At 46.2% G+C, this 19,468-nt stretch overlaps 1 protein-coding gene across 6 annotated transcripts in view; it reads right to left on the reverse strand.

Moving 5' to 3' along the window:
- The window catches only part of PROK2 (prokineticin 2), a 224,388-nt gene that overhangs the window by 172,459 nt on the left and 32,461 nt on the right, over window positions 1–19,468 (reverse strand). The window lies entirely within an intron of this gene.

Here is a 19,468-nt window from a genome sequence, read left to right on the forward strand (position 1 = left end):
TTTGTCTCTGTGTTTGGATTCTTTTGTGTTATCGTTCTGAAGTTTAAGAAATAAAATAGCATTACACTGCAGCCTTCCAGCAAGGTTATTTATGTTTGTATCTAACGTCTCCGTATGTATGCTGTGAACATAACATAAACCAGGCGTGGCTTGGATCCATTTCTATTTTATCCAGACCAACAAAGCTTGGATAGTTTCAAATGAAAGGTCCCAGGTTTAACCCACTTGAGTCAGTAAGATTTGCAGTTGTGCATTCTGACCCTGATTTAGGAAAACATTCCTATTCAGGAAGAACACATGCTTAAGTACCCCTGCAAAGCACTGCCAATCACCACAAGGCAACACACAAAAGACAAATACTTAACATGAAAAAAACCCAGCAACAAATGGCTTTAAAAGCAGATTCTTTAAGACATTGGTGGGCTTTTGAATAGTGAATAACGACCACTTTGGGAAAAAATAGCTGTGTACAGAAATATTCTTTTTGGATTGTCTATGATGCAGGTGGCAAAGTACTAGAGTGCCTGAAAATCAGCCATAAGCCCCATTCAACACTCCTCCAATCATTTTCATATTAACATATCTCTAAGTGCGTATAATTTTCACATCAAAAAGTTGGTTTTTTTTAAACACAGAGTGGAGTAGAGAATATTTCCTCCACTGAAGTCTCTCAAGCAGCCCCTCTCTAGGGCATGACAGAAAAATTACAGAGGAGACAGACGTTTAGAAAATTCTTCAGTAGAATTCAGATTATTTATCAAGTGAAGGTTGTGGGGGAAAAGGGGAAATCGGCCAAACTGATATGAAAATGTAAAATAAGAATATTATTCTTTAGATACATTAAAATGAAAACTGGCTGACAAGCAGCAGTAGAGTCCAGTACGTTGGTGGGGACTGTAAGACCTGCGTTCTATTCCCATTTCTGTGGCTCAATCTTGGGCCAGGCGCGTCGGGCTGATCCTGGCAAGTGCTGAATTCCTTTGGCTTCCTGCTCACACTAGCTGTGATCTGTGGATCTTGCTCCATCTATCCCTATGTAGAGACTGGGTAAATTACTGAAGCTCCGAGTATGCAGTAATCAGCTCTGAGCAGTCTGTAAGGAGAAGGTAGCAGGAGATGGGTCTAGGATCCCCACCCCGGCAAGAGAAGAAGATTGGTAAAGGGCCTGGAGTGGCCTAAAGTGGTGAAGGAGTCTCCATGCAAATAGCCACTGTTCCCTCTGCTCATTGACAGAACTTTCATCTGTTCCTACTGTGCATGGCCCATTGAGTTTCTCTTCACCTCAGCTAAAAGAACTTGCTGTGATCCAAGAACTTCTGGATGCCAACTAGCAGAGGGCACAGTGGTATGTAGGTACAGGGATCCCCTGGGTTCATCAAAACGACATCATGTGAGGTTTCTAAGAGCATGGCTACACTTGCAGATATAGAGCGCTGTGAGTTAAACCCGCCTTCGGAGAGCGCAGTAGGGAAAGCGCTGCAGTCTGTCCACACTGACAGCTGCTTGCGCACTGGCATGGCCACATTTGCAGCACTTGCAGCTGCATTGGGAGAGTGCATTATGGGCAGCTATCCCAGCATTCAAGTGACTGCAACGTGCTTTTCAAATGGGGTGGGGGGAGTGTGACAGGGAATGTGTTGTGTGTATGTCGGGGGAGAGAGAGAGTGGGTTGGGGTGGGGCTGAGAGCATGTCAGCATGCTGTCTTGTAAGATCAGACAGCAGCAGACCTCCCCCCCCCCACGCCTCTCTCTCTCTCACACAGCATTCCACAGTAATGGCTTGCATGCCGGCTGTCAGAAACGGAGCTTTGAAAGGGCATTTCCGCATTCCTACAGGAGTTCAAAACAATGACAAGAGTGGCCACTTGACTTAAGGGGATTATGGGAGGTTTCCGGAGGCCCAATCAGAGCGCATTAATGCAACACCTCATTCACACTGATGCCCGGGTGTTGAAGCCAAGGTGCAGCAAACGTTATTCCTCTCGCCAAGGTGGAGTACCAGCAGCGCTGTAGCCGCGGAGTCAGAGCACTCTACAAGCCTTGCCAGTGTGGACGGGGAGTGAGCTAGGGAGCCCGGGCCTCCTTTTTTGCGCTGTAACTCGCAAGCGTAGCCAAGCCCTAATAAAAGCCTGTGTCACACCAGTCATTTTTATCATTGCAAACCATGTATGGGTGTTGCATAAAGAATGATGTATATACATACTAACAATTATGTTCTCCAGCTCTGTAGTTAAAAGCAGGTCACTTAAAAGTAGCATGTCTTGAGACAAACCTCTCCAGACAAGGTGTGAACGTCACTCATCTGGACATTATGTATTGTATGTAAGACAACAGGATTCTATTTGCATTTTAAGTCAAATGCTAATGAAGATCTGGCTGAGACTTCAGAAGGAAAGTTGCAGGAAGTAGTAAATAAGAGAGTGGGGGAACCCTATTTTGAGGTGAACATCAAATATCTGGTTTGGCATATCCAGAGATGCAGAGAGATGACCAGGCATCCTTCACTGAGGCAGTAAACTTACAGTGGGTTTGCTTCACAAAAAAGCAATCTCAGCCATAGGCAGGCTTGGCTGAAAACTCTGCCAAGAACTTTGGGTGAGAAACTTCCTCAGGCAGGGGGATAACTCGTTAGTTAAGTTTAGTCTCTAGAAAGTGTGTTATGATTTTGTTTCGTATCTACCCTTATTCCCAATATTTGTACATCCTATTGCTTGAATCTGTGTTCTTTGATAATAAACATTCAGTCTTAGGGCCGGCTCTGGCTTTTTTGCTGCCCCACGCAAAAAAAAAAAAGAAAGAAAAATTCGGGGGCGGGGGGGCCGGAGCAGCGAAGCAAAAAAGAAACAAAAACAAAAAAACACCTGTGGGTCGGCCAGAGCGGCAAAGCGCGCGCATACACACACAAAAACCACCTGCAGGGCGGCCGGAGTGTCAAAGCAGGAAAAAAAACCCCCAAAACCCCAAAACCCCACAGACCTGCAGGGCGGCCGGAGTGGCAAAGGAGAAAAAAAAAAAAAAACCTGCCGGGCGGCCGGAGACAGGGTGCAGGGGGACTCCCTGTGCTGCAGACATGCAGCGGAGTGCACGCCCGGTCTAGCAGCGGGAGAGGGAGGGGGAGGGGAAGGGAGTGGAGGGAGAGAGAGAAGGGGGGTGGCCAGGGCTTCAGTGGGGCGCTCGCCACACGGCCCCTTTCGCCGCGCTGCCTGCCGGGAGGGCTCTGCACCCAGGGCCGGCTCCAGGCACCAGCTTATCAAGCAGGTGCTTGGGGCAGCCACTCTGGAGCGGGGCGGCACTTTTAGGTATTCGGTGGCAATTCGACGGAGGGTCCCTCACTCCCACTGGGAGCGAAGGACCTTCCGCTGAATTGCCGCAGATCGCGATCGCGGCACGCTTTTTTTTTTTGGCTGCTTGGGGCGGCAAAACCCCTGGAGCCGGCCCCGTCTGCACCGCTCCGGTCGGCTGGGAGGGAAGGACACGGGCTGCCCTGTCGAGTTTGCTGCAGGGTGCACCCTCCTCCGCGCCGCCACCCTCTACAGGGCGGCCAGAGCAGGGAACCAAAAAGAAAAAAAAAGGGCGGCCGGAATGCCGCCCCTTGGAATCTGCCGCCCCAAGCACGAGCTTGCTCAGCTGGTGCCTGGAGCCGGCCCTGCTCTCTCTAAGGGCGGTGCGTTAGAGTGGAGATGCTGAGCTGCACCTTAGAAGCTGGCATGATGCTATTCCTGTGGGAATAGCAGATCTGAGCATTCTGAGAGTGTGGGAAATGCCACCACAGCTGCCCTCCACACACCCTGCACACGAGCAGAACCGACAAGTACCAAGTGGTTTTCTCAAGCCCTAATTGGGCCCTTCCAAGGGTCTCTCCGTTTTATCCTGTGTCATGAAAACAGCTGCCTAGAGAAGTCCCCACTGGTCTTTTGCAGCGATCCTGAAGACAAGGCAGGAACTTTCTTTTAAGGAGATTTTATTTCTAAAAGGTTCAACAAAAATAGTCACATGAGCAAGCAAATGGCTAGAGACTTTAGCCCTTAATATCAGAACTACGTCTGGATGTTTCTCAGGAAAATGAAATCTAGTGCTGTTCTGTATTACAGCTATAAGACACTTTAAGTACATTAGGCATGATGTCAGCATGGATTTTTGTGCCATCTCAGAGTCTAACATTATGTTGCAGTGAGGTCGAGTGGATCGGGCACTGGACATGGACTCAGGAGACCTTAGTTCTATAGCTGGCTTGGTTAAGACCCTGGTGTGTGACTTTAGATAAGTCACTTCCCCCACCCACTTTTGTCTGTCTTGTCTATGTAGATTGTGAGCTTTTGGGGGCCAGGGATGTCTCTTACTTTGTGTACATACAGCATCTAGCACATTGGGCCTCTGATCTCAGGGCCTGTGAATGCATGGTGTGCTCCTGGACATGTCCCCTTGTGGTCTAAGGACAGTACTGCAAGATACCCCACCCCTCAGTTTCCACTCTTGGACTGCTCAATAAACTTCACCGCTCGTTTTTTTTTTGGTGGCCAGAAATACCCTTCCTTGGGGTCTCGGTTTATTAATATAAAAATAAACTCCAAATAAAACTCCAAGACCCAAATTAAAGTCCCACAAAAGTCCTCACAAAACAAAAGTTTATGTTCCTCCTCCCAGGCCTTCCTACCTGGGACCTTTCCTGCTTTGGCAAGCCACTCACTGGCCCTACCTGGCTGGAGAGTCTTCTCCTTCTTACACCTTTGGAGTCTGCTGTCCCTGGCCCTCGGGCATCTGCCTTCCAGGCTCAAACCCTTCCTCTGCTCAAGGGTTTTCTGAAGGAGCCTCTCTCACACTCTGTTCTGCATGTCTTTTCTCCTCTCCACACAGCTTCTTGCTGCTCTACTAAGAGAATCACCTGGTCCCTGCCCAGCTGGCTCTAATTAAAGCCACACCTCATCCCTGGTGTGACAGGCTAATTGTATGGAGCTGGCCAGCTCCAGGCCTCCAATCCTTAAAGGGGCAGCCCCCTCCCCCCCATTAGAGGCCCTCTAGGCATTCCTATAGTGCAAATAGGATAGAATATTACAATTGTCCTTTTTGCATCACGATGTCAGTTATGGTGACCATTTTTATAGCCTGCGCATATTTATACAAAACGTAGTGGGTCTAGATGTCACATGCACACCCATGTGCATGACTGTGACATGTATATCCCCCGGCAATCCTGGAAGCCTAGGTTTGTATGCCAACCTCCCACTGTATGCACAAACCCAGAGCTGTTCATGTTGAGCAGTGCAGGCCTGGCCATGTTTGCAAAAATCAGGGCCAGTATAAATTAGGAAATCCAAGACATTATTTCAAGTTAAATGTTGGTAAATGTTTAGAACTAACAATCTGCATATTATTCCTCTATCAATCACTTACCCCTTATCAACTGAGGAATAACATGCAGATCAGAAGTTAATTGCTTTGTAATCTACAACTTTCCACCCATAGGTGGCACTAGCAATTTTTAGTTTTGCTACAATATTGTGCTTTCATTTTCTTTCTGTAAAGGCAGAAAACTAACAATCTCTCTCTTTTTAAAAGCGGATAGCCCATCCACTGCAGCTTTTTAAAAAAGCACAAGAGCATTTAAAAAAGTCACTAATTTGTAGTTTATTCATTTGTACTTGAGGAAAGATGAAGAGGGAAGGGAGTGTGTATCCTTCCAACCAGCTGATTTTCCCCAAAGAAGTTTACTTAAATTGGTCCTGACTCCAGTGACTCTTATGAAGTATTATTCTGTCGAAAAATGATATAATTGGATCATAAAAATCTTAAAAACTGCAGGCTGAGCTTTATTGCAGAAGGATTAGTGTTCACACCATTTAAAATATAACCAAAGCCCTGAGCTTCTGAATCGAACAATTCCGTCACAACATCAGAAATGTACAAATACACCACTGAGGTTACATGTTAACACCTACTTTATTAGATGGAATCCTACAGAATTTAGTGTCGCAACTGAACATTCAGGTGGAACATAATATAGTCGGCCCAGTTCTGCTTTCACACCAATGTAAAGGAGGAGTAAAACCAATGATATCAAAAGCAGTTCAGATTCAAGCCTGATTTTTCGATGAGCCTGATCCTGTGCCATTGACTTCAATGGGGGCAGAATAAACCCTGTAATCAAGGAATATAAAACAGGTTGCTAGGAAACAACTTGACAGGCAGACCCATGTCTACAATCCCATCCAGATACAGGTGTGTATTATCTAACAACTCCAGCTTACAACTCCGTGCAGCTGAATTCATTGCATATACATTATTAAAGAGTCTGCAGAACATTACACAGTTCATGTAGTTAATGATTATAGTTCAGAGTCTAGGTCAGATATAATTAGGTGTTACATTAAAATATCTTCACAGAGCCATTTATTCTGATTTAATTACTTAAAATGATAGTATAATGAGCAGTGCTTTCAAGGGAAAAAAAGTACATTTTTAATGGGATCATTTTAAGTTAATCTAAGGAAAATTAATCATCTAACAAAATGTGGTAAAAGACAAGTTCATTTTTTAAATGATGTTGTTCCAATGTCAGAAAGGTGACTTAGTTTAATGACACTTTACTGATTGATACATATATAAATAAAGGTCGGAGCCCAAATACCTGCACATCTGGAACATCTTTTTAAAATGGCCCTCTTACTTCACCATATGTACTTGCCATGTCAGACACCTTTTAAATACAACCTTGGTAGGAGATTTATGACCGTCAAAATTTGTTTTTATTCCAGTGTGACAATAAGGAGTAGCAACATGGAACAGCTGTCAAATATAGGTGAATTAGCCAATTAAAGGGTTAATTAGGGGTTGGGTTATTAACCATTCAGTTGCAGGCTTGGGAAATTAGTTTTAACTTGTTTACGGCTATAATAGTTTATTCAAGAAGTGAGGAGCCCATTTCTTTGCTGGCTCATCTGTTTCCCTTCCTTTACAGTCTTTAGAGATTAGGGTTTTTTTTAAAAAGCATTAATTTATCCCTTAGCCATGACCACATAGCAGAATGCGGTGCTTATTGCACGAGCAATTCATTGCAGCAAATACAGTAGGCCCTGTTATGCAGCCCTTCCCCCCCACACGGGCCCCACTTGAAAGAGAGGTACCACTCTTCACTTCTATCAGTGCAGTAAATACTATACGCTATGGGTCACTTGTGGAGCATGTGGTTTTGACTGTTCATTATTCACTGTGCAACTGCTCACTTAGAGTCACACCTGAGTATTATTTTCATTCCCTTAATAGCCAGAGTCTCAGCACTTGTGATACAAACAGATCATTCCTCAAACATTCATGTGACAAAAAGCCCATTCACTAGTGCAGATCCGCTAAAATCGACTGCCAATCTCTCTCTCGTTGACTCCTGTATGCCATCGGATCAAGAAGAGTAAGGGGAGTCAGCAAGAGAGCGTTTCCCATCAACATTGCGTAGTGTGGACCCCACGATAAGTAGACCTAAGCTACGTTGATTTGCGTTATGCTATTCACGTAACTCAAACCGTGTAACTTAAATCAATTTTTCCTTTTAGTGCAGACAAGGTTTAAGTGACAAAGAACAAGCGTGAACATGGACTAAAGTACTCACAGATAGTTCTATCCCTGAGCTTAAGTTTCGAAATCACTAATTTTTTCTTTGGCCCTTCTAGCTTTCCGTGCGTCACAGAGCAACTCACCCTTTTATGTTTGAGTGAATCTAATGAAACCCAACTGGTCTGGCTACTATGGTGAGTCAGCAAATTAGCTCTGTCCCTACAACTTGACACCAGGTCAAGAGCTATGCAGTCCTTCACTGATTGTTCAGGACTGATCTCACTCTTTCATGAGGTGCTTAACTCTGTTTCCTGATGTTTTGGTTAGTAGGCAAGGATGCTCAGCAACTAGCTGACTAATCCCAAACTGCAAAAAACAAAACAACCTCTTCCCCTCCCTCTCTCCTTCCAAGTAATTTATGTTTTATGGATCATTTAGTCTAATCAGGCTGGATTGTATTACATCAGGACATTAAACCCAGATTAGCTAAAATATTCAGTTCAAAATTTCCATTTACAAATTTATACATAACACATGCCTGCATTTCTATTTTACAGGCAGATACCAAAGAAAGTACTGTAGTTGGAAATATACAGACTGGGTATGTGTTTTCCACGCCCAAACCACATTTTTCCCCTGAAAAAAATGAAAGATTAACAACAAAAACCTCACAATAAAACATTTGCAAATGTTTATAAATAATTGCTTGCAAAATGAGCAAGAAAGAGTTGGATGCATTGTCAAAAAAAAAAATCAACGTAGTATCTGACTGCAACCCAGCAAGTATTCCCGTTAGCAATATAAATCATTTTGGGTTGCACATTACATTCTTAATGCAGATTCTCTGTTCCTGATTATCTAAAACCAGTAGCTTTTAAATGCTTTGCTTCCTCCACAACAGAGACAATAGCAGGAGTTTGGTGCTATGACAACATTGTGTTTGTCAGCTGGATGGTGTCCTGTAGATGGGTACAAAAGGCCAACTAGCATTCATAAGTATTGAACGAGAGATGGGCCAAAATTAGGACCAATTAGGCCCCTTCCTCTACCCCGTACATCCCAGCTAGTGAGGGTTTGGATAAACCAGAGTTTGGATCTGAGCCATCCTTTGTTTTGAACCCCAACCAACGAGGTTTCCAAAACCAAAACCACCTCTGGATTTTGCCTGACAATTCAAAACTGAGAAGGAGCAAAACAGGAAATGTTCATCTGAGCCCAAGCCCAGGCCCACCCTCACCCCACTCACACACTTAGTGAGGTTTGGATACAATGTAATGCTTATCTCAAAACACTCCTCACCCCATGTCCCCTTTTCTAATGGGAAAATTTGGATTTCTAAGAAAGACAACATTTCTCTGAGCTTGAAAATTAAAAGCCCCAACATAAGAATCATGGCATGCAGTCATTAATAAGACTTTCCAGACAAATCTGACTGGAAAGATAATAGGGTTAGAACAATTAGGAAAAACATTTTCTACAATGGAATATTTTTCTTGTCATATTCACTGTAATTATTTTCTAAATGTAGATCGTTTATACGATTGCAGCAGCAATGTTCCAGAGTTAATTAGACCATATGTTTTCACATTAAGAAAAGAAAGCTAATTTAAAAAAAACGAAACTAAAAGATTTCTAAGTAGGAATATTGAGTTTGGGGCAGAGGAGAACGGTGAAGGAATCCTTTAGAAATGTATACTTTCATCCTACTCTGTTCTGCTTTCTGTTTTTGGAATTGTTTCTGGCAGCAACCTAAAGAAAAATATGAACCAGATGTACAGAGAAATATTTTCTTCATCAGCAAGAGAAGAACAGCTCTCCGTGTGCCAAGAGATGTTAACCTTCATGTTTAAATAAAGGTGATGTTAAAAATATACTCCAAACACAGCTTCTTATTCTATCATTGGGGCCGTTCCATTATTATTACAATTAGAGCTAGGTGGAGAAAGGTAACTTGTGGAGGATTTCATTCCGAGTTGGAACAAAACCCCAAAGTTTCAAAATTCTCTGCAAAAGGGAATGGAGCCCACGCTCTGGGGCAGTGCGCTTGGTGTACTGCACCAGAGCCGGGGAACCTGGCAGCCCAGCCTGCCAAGTAGCCACAAGCCTGGGAACTGGGGCACGCAGACTCCCAGCTCCCTGTCAGCCTGCCAGGAGGCCTACTGAAGAGTTGGGAGTCTTCCAAAGCAGGCTGCCAAGGAGCCAGACAGGTGATCTGGCAGAAAACCTGCTTGGCAGGCAGGATTCCATCAGAACTTCATCAAAATCAAACTGTCTCTGCAAAACACTTCAATTAAAAAAGAATTGGCAAATTCTTGCAGAAGAATGTTTCATGGAACTTTTTCTTGCCATTGTAACCCACACACCTCCTGGGTATGGTGCTCCGTCCCCTCTAGTGTCACTGAGACCACTTAGGGCTTGGCTACACTTGAAAGTTGCAGCGCTGGGAGTTACAGTGCTGGTCATGCAGCTGTGTAGGGACAGCGCTGGTGTGTGGCCACACTGACAGCTACCAGCGCGTTCCCGTTCTCCCCTCTGCCCCCGCTGTTCCTCGTCAAGCAAACACTCAACCCCTGTGAATGAGACAGGGCAGGGGGTTTTCTCATTTGATTGTTCACAGTCAGGTACAGATTGATCACAGCAAGCAGGAGCTGTGTTTGTTTTTTAGATAAGCAGCTCCCTGTGCTCCGGAGCGCGGCGGAGCTCCGAGTTCACAACAAAACAAAGAGAGGCTGCATAACAAAACAAAGAAAGTAATTTAGTTAAAAGCATTCTGGGATATCTCCTAATACCCTGGAGGCCAACAACAGCGCTGGTGTGTGGCCACACTTGACGAGCAGCGCTGGATCACCAGCGCTGCCCTCGTTATACCCCAAGCAGACCAGGTGTACAGCCAGCGCTGCAGCCAGGGAGTTGCAGCGCTGGATGTGCCTTGCAGGTGTGGACAGTTACTAATTGCCGCGCTGGAAAGCCTCCACCAGCGCTGCAACTTTCAAGTGTAGCCAAGCCCTTAGAGATTGATGAATCCGCTACAGCCTTAGCTAAGAGGCACGTGGCTTTTAGCTCATATAGTAGAGGCTCATGCATTTAACTCCAGAGATCCCAGGTTCAATCCTGCCCGCCAACGACCAGGGTCTGGTGGTATTACACCATCTCTAATTATGATAGGGGCTCGGAGCAGGGCCCCATCGTGCTATGGGGTTGGTTAGCACCTAACAAAAAGAAGATCCCTTCCCCAAAGGGCTTACCGATCAGGTATAAGACAAGACACAGTGGTGGCTACAAAAAGCAGACTGAGCGCACAAGGTAACTGTGAGACCAATGTGAATGGCAGGATAAGCAGCAGTCACAGCAGAGTGCATACCGGCTGCCTAGCCATTGGCAAGTGCTTTGCGGGTACCATTGGCAGAGGAGGTTTAAGGAGCAATGCGTGGGAGGACAGCAAGATGGTTTTGCAGAGCTCTACGGGGAGTTTCTTCCATGCATGGGGGCAGCATGGGAGAAAGCATGAAGGTGCATGTTGGGAAATCTGATAAATAAGTTCTAATTCAAAACCAGCTGTTTGCAAGGGGAGGAAAGCAAGCGGCCGGAAGAGTTTAGGCGCAACCTTTCCATTTTTCATCATCATCAAATTTAAAAAAAGTTTAACTGATTTTTTCTTCATTGGGGGGAGGGTATTTTGTGATACCCTCACACCCACAAATCAGCTCTCTCCCCCCTGAAGCCCCCTACCCCCAATCTCAAGATACTACTTTCTCTTCTAGTCTCTAGGCATTACAGAGCTATCAGGTGGGCTGGATGTTCCACTGGGTAACAGTGTCCTCTACTGGCTTCATCCTTTCCCTCCAGCTATTGTAGGATGGAAGGAAAATCCCCAGTCAGGAGCCAGCAGGTTCATCACAACAATACCCTATTCTTTTTGCTGAAAAACATATTTTTGTCTGGAAATGCTTCCCCGCCCCATGCCCTTTTTTCCTTTATAGGGTGGACTCCCTGGTTGGATTACATCTCCCATGATGCATAGGAACAGCAGAATGGCCATACTGGGTCAGACCAAAGGTTCATCTGATCTAGTATCCTGTCTTCCGACAGTGACCAATGCCAGATACTCAGAGGGAAAGAATAGAACAGGGAATCATCAAGTGATCCATCCCCTGTCGCCCATTCCCAGCTTCTGGCAAACAGGGGCTAGGGACACCATCCCTGCCCATCCTGGCTAACAGCCATTGATGGACCTACCCTCCATGAACTTATCTAGTTCTTCTTTGAACCCTGTTATAAGCTTGGCCTTCACAACATCCTCTGGCAAGGAGTTCCACAATCTGACTGTGCAGTGTGTGAAGAAATACTTCCTTCTGCTTATTTTAAACCTGCTGCATAATGGTCTCCCCCTTGGTGAAGGGAAACAATGCTTCAGTCCTTGGTGAGAGTCCTGTGATCATGGTGCATCGTGGGCAATATAATCCAAGGAGAGCCTGGACTACAGAGAATAGGCCTGGACTATAAGGTGCCACTCTTATGAGAGACTGCAGCAGCATTTCTGAATTGAATTATTTCAGTTCAAAAGGTTTTTTTTTTAAATGAAATATCAACGTTTTCCTCGGGAGGACTCTAGACACTGTCAAGAAACAGTTGGTTCCACTGAAAATCCAAAGTGAAATCTACAAACAGCTTCAACTGAAAATTTTCACACACACACACACACACAGAGGCTGGGGTGGGAGTATAGCGAGTGTCTGGTTACGGAAAACATTTCCTCTGCCATGCTGCCTGGCCGGCTGCCCACACAGACTCCTCCTCTGTCGTCCTGCACGCTCCGGCAGAGCGAATCTGCAGGGCACTCTATATTCATTCCTCTCACGTGACACATTATGCTCCCCCATCAGATAAGGAACTCGCTTGGCTGAAGTTTTTATTTGTGCTGATAGGGCTGCCAAGTGCCACCCACAGCTCCCTGTACAATCTCCACTACCACCCTTCGCGCTAGTCCCCACCCACCCCTGGTGAGGCACTGATCCTGCCCTCCCTTCCCAGCCACCCCACTCCCACTGCTCTGGGAAAGCCAGGAGTGGAGACAGGAGTCCATTCCTACCTCCCCGACACAGCTGATCTCACTGCTTGGGGGTCAGCCAGAGGGGAGATGGATTCCTGCCTCTCCCTCTTTCACGTCTGTGCTCCCAATGCTCAAATGTGGGGGTGTATATGGGGGAGAGGACCTGCTATCACCCTGACACCTGCTTCTACTGCTTGCAGCAGGGCGGATGGGAAGAAGTCCGTGAGCGGCACCCAGAGCTGCCAAAAACTTCTGAGCTCTTCCTCTCAGGGGATGCCAGGCCGTGAACAACGCCCAAAGCTCTAAGATACAGTGGATTCCTGCAATGCAACCCCCCTGGGGCTGCTCCACCAGCCCAGGATAGGCAGAGAGCGTGACACACTCCAGCCAAGGGGAGTGGGGCGATGCATGCATAGGCACCAGAAAGGCCCCTTAACACAGGAGTTACTCCAAGGGGCCCATCCATTCCTTTACATTACTGGAGCAGCACGAGGAGCTGCGGGCAGAGAGAGAACTGGCACTATGTGGCTACTGTTATGTCCTGTGGAAAGTCAGTTCCGCGTGGTTTTCGTAGGATCCGTATCCCCTGCTGGGATGACGACCATGACAACCTCTTTCAAGAAGTCTTACAGTCTGCTTCACCTGAGGGGACAACACAAGCCGCTAATATGCTAATGGAATGGCTTAGTGGTAAGAGGCAGGAAAGATGGCATGAAAAGCCTGGAGTTCATGCGTTCTAGCGGTCGGGCTTTGGTCTTCATGGCCTTTAGGAGTCTGCTCTGCCTGAAAACCCTGCATATCTCTGCAAATGCGGTGGGAGCCCACTTTGTGGCCGACAGCCAGCCAGCAATTACAAATAGTGATCATTGTTGGAAGATATTCTCTGCTCCCAGGAAGATTTAGTCAGCCCCTTCCTCTGACTCCAGCTCATCCCGGCCATTCACTAGGGAGGACCTGGGATCAGGGAGTTCTTTCTTCAAACCTTACAAGGCTCCTGAGCTTGACATCCATGGGGAGTTTGTGCATCACATAGGCATGTCCTGTTGCACCTTTCTGCTAAACATGCTAAAATACTTGCCTGGAATACTGCACAGTTCCAGAGATCTGGGGCAGGTCACACATTGTGGCACTTCTCAAGCTTGGAAGGAAGGCAGATGACACGAAAAACTATCACCCAATTGCTCTGATCAGCATCGCTTTTAAGTCGCTCTAGAGACTGGTACTTAGATGACTGTTGCCTTTAAATCGACCCAGGCAGGGATCTGACCAGGCCATAGTGCTGAGGAGCAAGTGATTAGATCGACATATTTTACTACACATGCCTTTGAGGCAGGACAGAAGGTCAGCATCATTTTTGTTGACCTTTGGTTGGCATGACAGTTTGGCACCATGGACTAGTCTTAAAATTATATTCCATGGGTCCCAGACAACAAACTTGCAGAGTTTATGATGAGATGATCACGGTTCTGTTGAAAATGGTCAGATGTGGAGATAGTTCAAGTCGCCCATGTCATATGAACAATGGACTTCCCTAGGGATCTGCAGTTGTTCCAATGCTCTCATATATGTACAGCTGATCTGCCATCAATCTTGGCAACTAAGTTTGCGCACATTAGCAACATGTGTCTGGCAATAGCCAGAAGGAGCTTTGAGGAGCTGGAGTAATGTCTGTCATCTGACCTTGACACCTTGGCTAAGTTGCCACTTCGAAAAGTACCTGAACTAAACTCATTACAGACAGCATCCATCTTGTCTCCATCCTGCCCCCTAGTTAGCTCATCAACAGCTGCAGGTTCTTCTGAATAATCAGCCAATTGTTTTTGAACTGCACCTTACTTATTTGGGGAAAGAGCTTGGCCACTTTTTGTCCTTTTTAACACATTGAGAAGACACAATAAAATCCAGTCGAGAATCACGCTTCTCTGCAGGCTTGCCAGCCACTAGCTTATGGACATTCACCAATGTCCTAATTATTGCACCTGCTGAACTGACAATTAGGCATGAAAGCAGGGCCCTGGACGCATTACAGCCTGTAGCCACCTATCAAACAGCTGACTTCACAATTTCATCTCAAAGCCACATCAAAAATGCCAGATAAAGTGAAATAGTGGCGTGTACTCTGGGACAGTACATTGGGCATGACCTGACTAAGGAACAGCAGAAATCGGTGGTGTAGGACTGCATTTTGGATTGATGGTACATTTCTTGGCAGATAGACAACTCAGATCTGCTTCCCATAGTTCTCCGGGATCAGCTCGCTCGTGTCCTTCAGAATAACCATATGGACCAGAAGATCTTTCTTCATTGGAAAAGGATAGGTTATGCTCACGGGCAGTTTAACTTACTTCTTTAGCATTGGGGCTTCCTGAACTCCCCCAGTCCTGCCCCCATGGAGCTCAAGAATGAACAGCACGCCACCTGGTTATGGACTGTTCCCCTTTATCATCTTGATGGTGGACGGATTCCTTAATGTCTCTAGATGATGTTGCCGTGATACAATAGTGATACCTGTAGAGTGGCTACATCATTTACCCAACATCTAAATGTATCTGTGCCTTTAAAAGCCATATGTTAGAACAAGCTAAGTCTTGCTGAGATCTCCCCTCCTACTGAAAAAAAAAAAAGAAAAAAAACCCAAACACACAGCACCCAATATTCCCAGGAGGTTTCCCATCCAAATATTAACCAGGCCTGACCTTGCTTAGCTTCTGAGATCAGGTGTGTTCAGGGTGCAAGAATTTGGTGTAACCAAGGAACCCATCCTGATGTTGAACCCAGAGAATCCATCCTGATTTTACATGAGAAGTACCCCTTGCGGTTTATGTACTGTTTGGCAAGGTGGTCCGGTGCCAAAATAGGGATATGCGTTCTATCGCCCCACCACAGTTAGGGAACCCCACTGCAGGAAAGCCATCCACTATGACCTGCACATTTCCCAGAGTCACTACCCTTGTCAGCAGAAGGTTATTGATTGCCCTGGCTACTTGGATCAAAGCAGCCCCCATGGTAGATTTGCCCACTCTGAATTGAATCCCGACTGACTGGGAGCAGTCAGGCATTGCAAGCTTCCAGAGGGCTATCGCTACTTGCTTCTCAACTGTCAGGGCAGGTCTCATCTTGGTATTCCTGCACTTCAGGGTGGGGGAAAGCAACTCACAGAGTTCCAGGAAAGTGGCCTTACGCATGCGAAAGTTTTGCAGCCACTGGGAATCATCCCATACCCGCAACACTATGCGGTCCCATCTGTTTGCCAGGCCCAGAATCGGCATTCCACTGTATCAACATGCCTCAATGCCACCATGATGTCCCAATTGCCACAGCCCGTGCTTTCAGGAACATCTGTGTCCATGTCCTCCTCACAATCTTCCTCGTGCTGGCGGCTCCTAGCTAGGCGCTGCAGGATAATGCGTGAGGTGTTTACAATGCTCACAAAAGCAGTGTGCAGTTGAGCGGGCTCCATGCTTGCCGTGCTATGGCGTCTGCATGGATAACCCAGGAAAAAAGGCGCCACACAATTGTTTGCCGTTGCTTTCAAGGAGGGAGGGAGGGGAGACGGACGACATGTACCCAAAATCACCCGCGACAATGTTTTTGCCCCACCAGAAATTGGGAGCTTAACCCAGAATTCCAGTGGGCAGCAGGGACTGAGGGATAGCTACCCACAGTGCACCACTCTGAGTCGAGACTAGCCACGGTACCGAGGATGCACTCCACCGACCTAATGAGCTTAGTGGGGACACGCACGATCAACTGTATAAAATCGCTTACTAAAGATCGACTTCTATAAAACTGACCTAATTTCCTAGTGTAGACATGCCCTGAGAGTCCCCTGCATTTGCCATTGGCCCTTCCGCCTCAGAGAATATTAAATTTAAATCCTTTAAATCCTGAAAACAGAATAAAGATCGCTAACTTCCCTGTCCCCCCAAGGCATTTTTCAGACCTCCTAAATATCCTTCTTGTCAGTCTCCCTCTGCAGAAATTTCCCAAATCCCTCTGGCAATGTATGGGTATTTCATGCAGACAATACTCCTCTGAACACAAAGGGATGACTCTCCTTCCCCCTGCCTAGCGTGCTGAAGGGCCTCAACGCATGCTTTTGATGCAGACAGAACTCCCATTGGAGTCAGTGGGAGTTTTGCTCAAGCAAAGGAGTACATGATTAGGTCAAAAGCTTTAAAGAGGAGTCTAGTAGAAATTAATTAGGACTGGAGCAGGACAAGTGGGAGTGAACTGGGAACTTTAAACTAATTAAACATACCTTGAGGCTTAAAGTGTCAGAACTTGCTTATTAGTCATTTTGCCAGAAGAACTCGCTCTCTCCTATCAACCTCCATCTAGCCTTTTCCTTGTCCACTTCAGGGAAGCAAGAGACTTGCTTTTGATCAGGAAAAAGTAGATCTGAAGTCTCTAGATCTCCCCTAAAATGCCTACATTCGCCTCTTGCTTATCTGAATTTAAGCCTTTTTCAGAGACTTCTGCACAGTGGCAGAATCTATCCAGTCAAAATGAAGCTCTTCCAGTCTGTTAAATCGCAATCTGTCTGCGTTTGTTTTATATTCTTCGTGCTTTCCACTCCTGTTTTCATCACTGGATTCCTGCTGACCCCAGGCTCCCCATCCCACCTTCTACCTTCAGTTTTCCCCAGAAGCCCCTTCTTAGTAGAGACAAGTACTCAAACATTAGATTTTGAGTCAAAAATTCAACCTCCCAGTGTCTGAGTGGATTCAACGTTAGAGCTAAGCAAACTAGTTTTTGTCTACCAAATAATGCCACAAAACAAAAGGACAAGAAACAAGCAATTTTTCCTCAAAGACTGCATGTTCTCCCTTTGGAAGCAAATAGCCAGCTACATTGGTTTCCCGTGTCTACCAAACAGAAGAAGAAGAAAAAGGTTTAAAAATCCAATTATATTTCCTGAAGCAACAAAGCAGGAGAGAGTTCCCATGTGGGACATCGGGGAAAAAAGTCAGATCATGCATGTTGATTGGCAAATCATCAGATCACTGTTCCAACTTCCACAAACGCAGCCAGCCAACTGCGATAAAAATGCAGGTTTTTACTCCCAAGAGCCTGAGACACTGTTTGCCAGAGTTCAAATTCTACTGTAAGTGGCTCACTATGACTCTGCATGAGCACTGAGCCGGTTAATTAGCTGCACGGATGCACTTTACTGTAGTTTGATTTTCAAGTCAATCACTGGTAAATACAGGGTCACCTATTGCAAGAGATGCTATAACTTTTGCTTTTTATTATTGTTCTGAAGAATCAAATTCCTTGGTGGGGGAGCAAGGAGACGGAGGAATTATACAAGGCAAGTTTACATTATTTATTTTGTCAGTGTGTGATTTGGGGGTTATTTTAGAGCAACTGTTAAAGGCAAATTTCATCTACAGTGTAAACCCTCTACATTAGCAAGTCATTCACTTTTTGATAAAAAAAAGTCTTTAATGTGTGTGCAGGCATGTACATACATACTTATGTAGTGTAGTGAAAGGATGTTTTAGTCCCAAAACACTAAGCTACAATCAGGAAGATGAGTAGCCTTTCCCAGGGGCCACTTTACACGTGGCAACAACAATAGACCCTTAAATCTGTTTTTATTTAAACATACCTAAGTATGATGTAATCATAAAGGGTTGACTGCGACATGGAATACGAAAGAGACATTGTATAGGAGTCATTGTTCTGCCCAGAGGTGGAAGAAATACCAGCACTGGGGGTTGTTATTCAGAACAGTCCCAAAAGTTATGGTGATTTTTTGCTTACTTTAAAAATTATCAAGTTACTCAGTTATCAAGGGGAAACCGTTCTCTTCCAAGGGTCTCCTTTGGGCTGTGGATGCTGCCACAAACATAAGCAGCAGCTTCCTGTCAGAAATGCTGTCCAAAGGAAGTTACTAAAGTACAGGAGCCAGGATTCCCGGGTCCTTGTCCCAATTCTTGTGTGACAAGCCTAGGCGTCGACTCTGTGGGTGCTCCAGGAATTAGTGGGTGCTTAGCACCCACCAGTAGCCAGTTCCCCCCCTCCCCCACCAGCCCTCCCAGCTGCCGATCAACTCCCTCATCAGCTGTTCCTCGGCATGCAGGAGGCTCTGGGGGTGGAGGGACAAGGGGGAGAGAAGAGACAGGGCAGGGGTGAGAGTCTGGGGGAAGGGGTTGGGTGGGGGATGGGGCCTGGGGAAACGCAGGCAGTTGAGCACCCCTGGGACCTGGAGGAAGCCAGCACCTGTGGTGACAAGTCACTTAACGATGCAAAATATTATTAGTGTTCAGAGTGCAGAATTCTCTCTCTGCCTTGCTTAATTTGCAATGAAAGAGGTGCTGGGGCTCAAGCGATTTCTTTACTTTCACAACTGAGGCGGCCAGCCCAGAGGTGCCGGGGCTATGAACTGCCTGCGCTAGTCAGTCACCTGCCTTGAACCAGAACTCCCAGGCTCCGCTTGCCCTTTCGCTGCAGGGTATCAGCCTCATGAGAAGAGGTGCAGCCCTCTTCAGCCCCTGACAAGCTGGGAAGGCCTGACTCCGTGGAGCCCATCTGGTAGGGCCGTGTTCAGTTTACAAACTGTTTACTTTCACTGCTTAGTGTTTTCTGCTCGTCCCTAAGCCCTCCCTGCTGTTGACAGGTTCTTCCTGAGCACGCGCCATGGCTGTAGCTCAGCAGGGTCCAGAGGGATTGGAGGAGAGGAAGCACTCAGCCTTCGCTGCTGTCAGCAAGGAGAGAGAGAGAGAAAGAGAGTGTATTGTACCAGTTGAACACACATCCACAGTGGGGTCATTTCCATCTCGCTCAGCAGAGGGCTGCACACAGGGCTTAATTTGTAATGAAAGAGATGCTGGGGCTCAAGCAATTAGATGCTGGGCCTTAATCAAT

The sequence above is a fragment of the Mauremys mutica genome, chromosome 7 (genome assembly GCF_020497125.1).
Source record: "Mauremys mutica isolate MM-2020 ecotype Southern chromosome 7, ASM2049712v1, whole genome shotgun sequence".
NCBI lineage: Eukaryota > Metazoa > Chordata > Testudines > Geoemydidae > Mauremys > Mauremys mutica.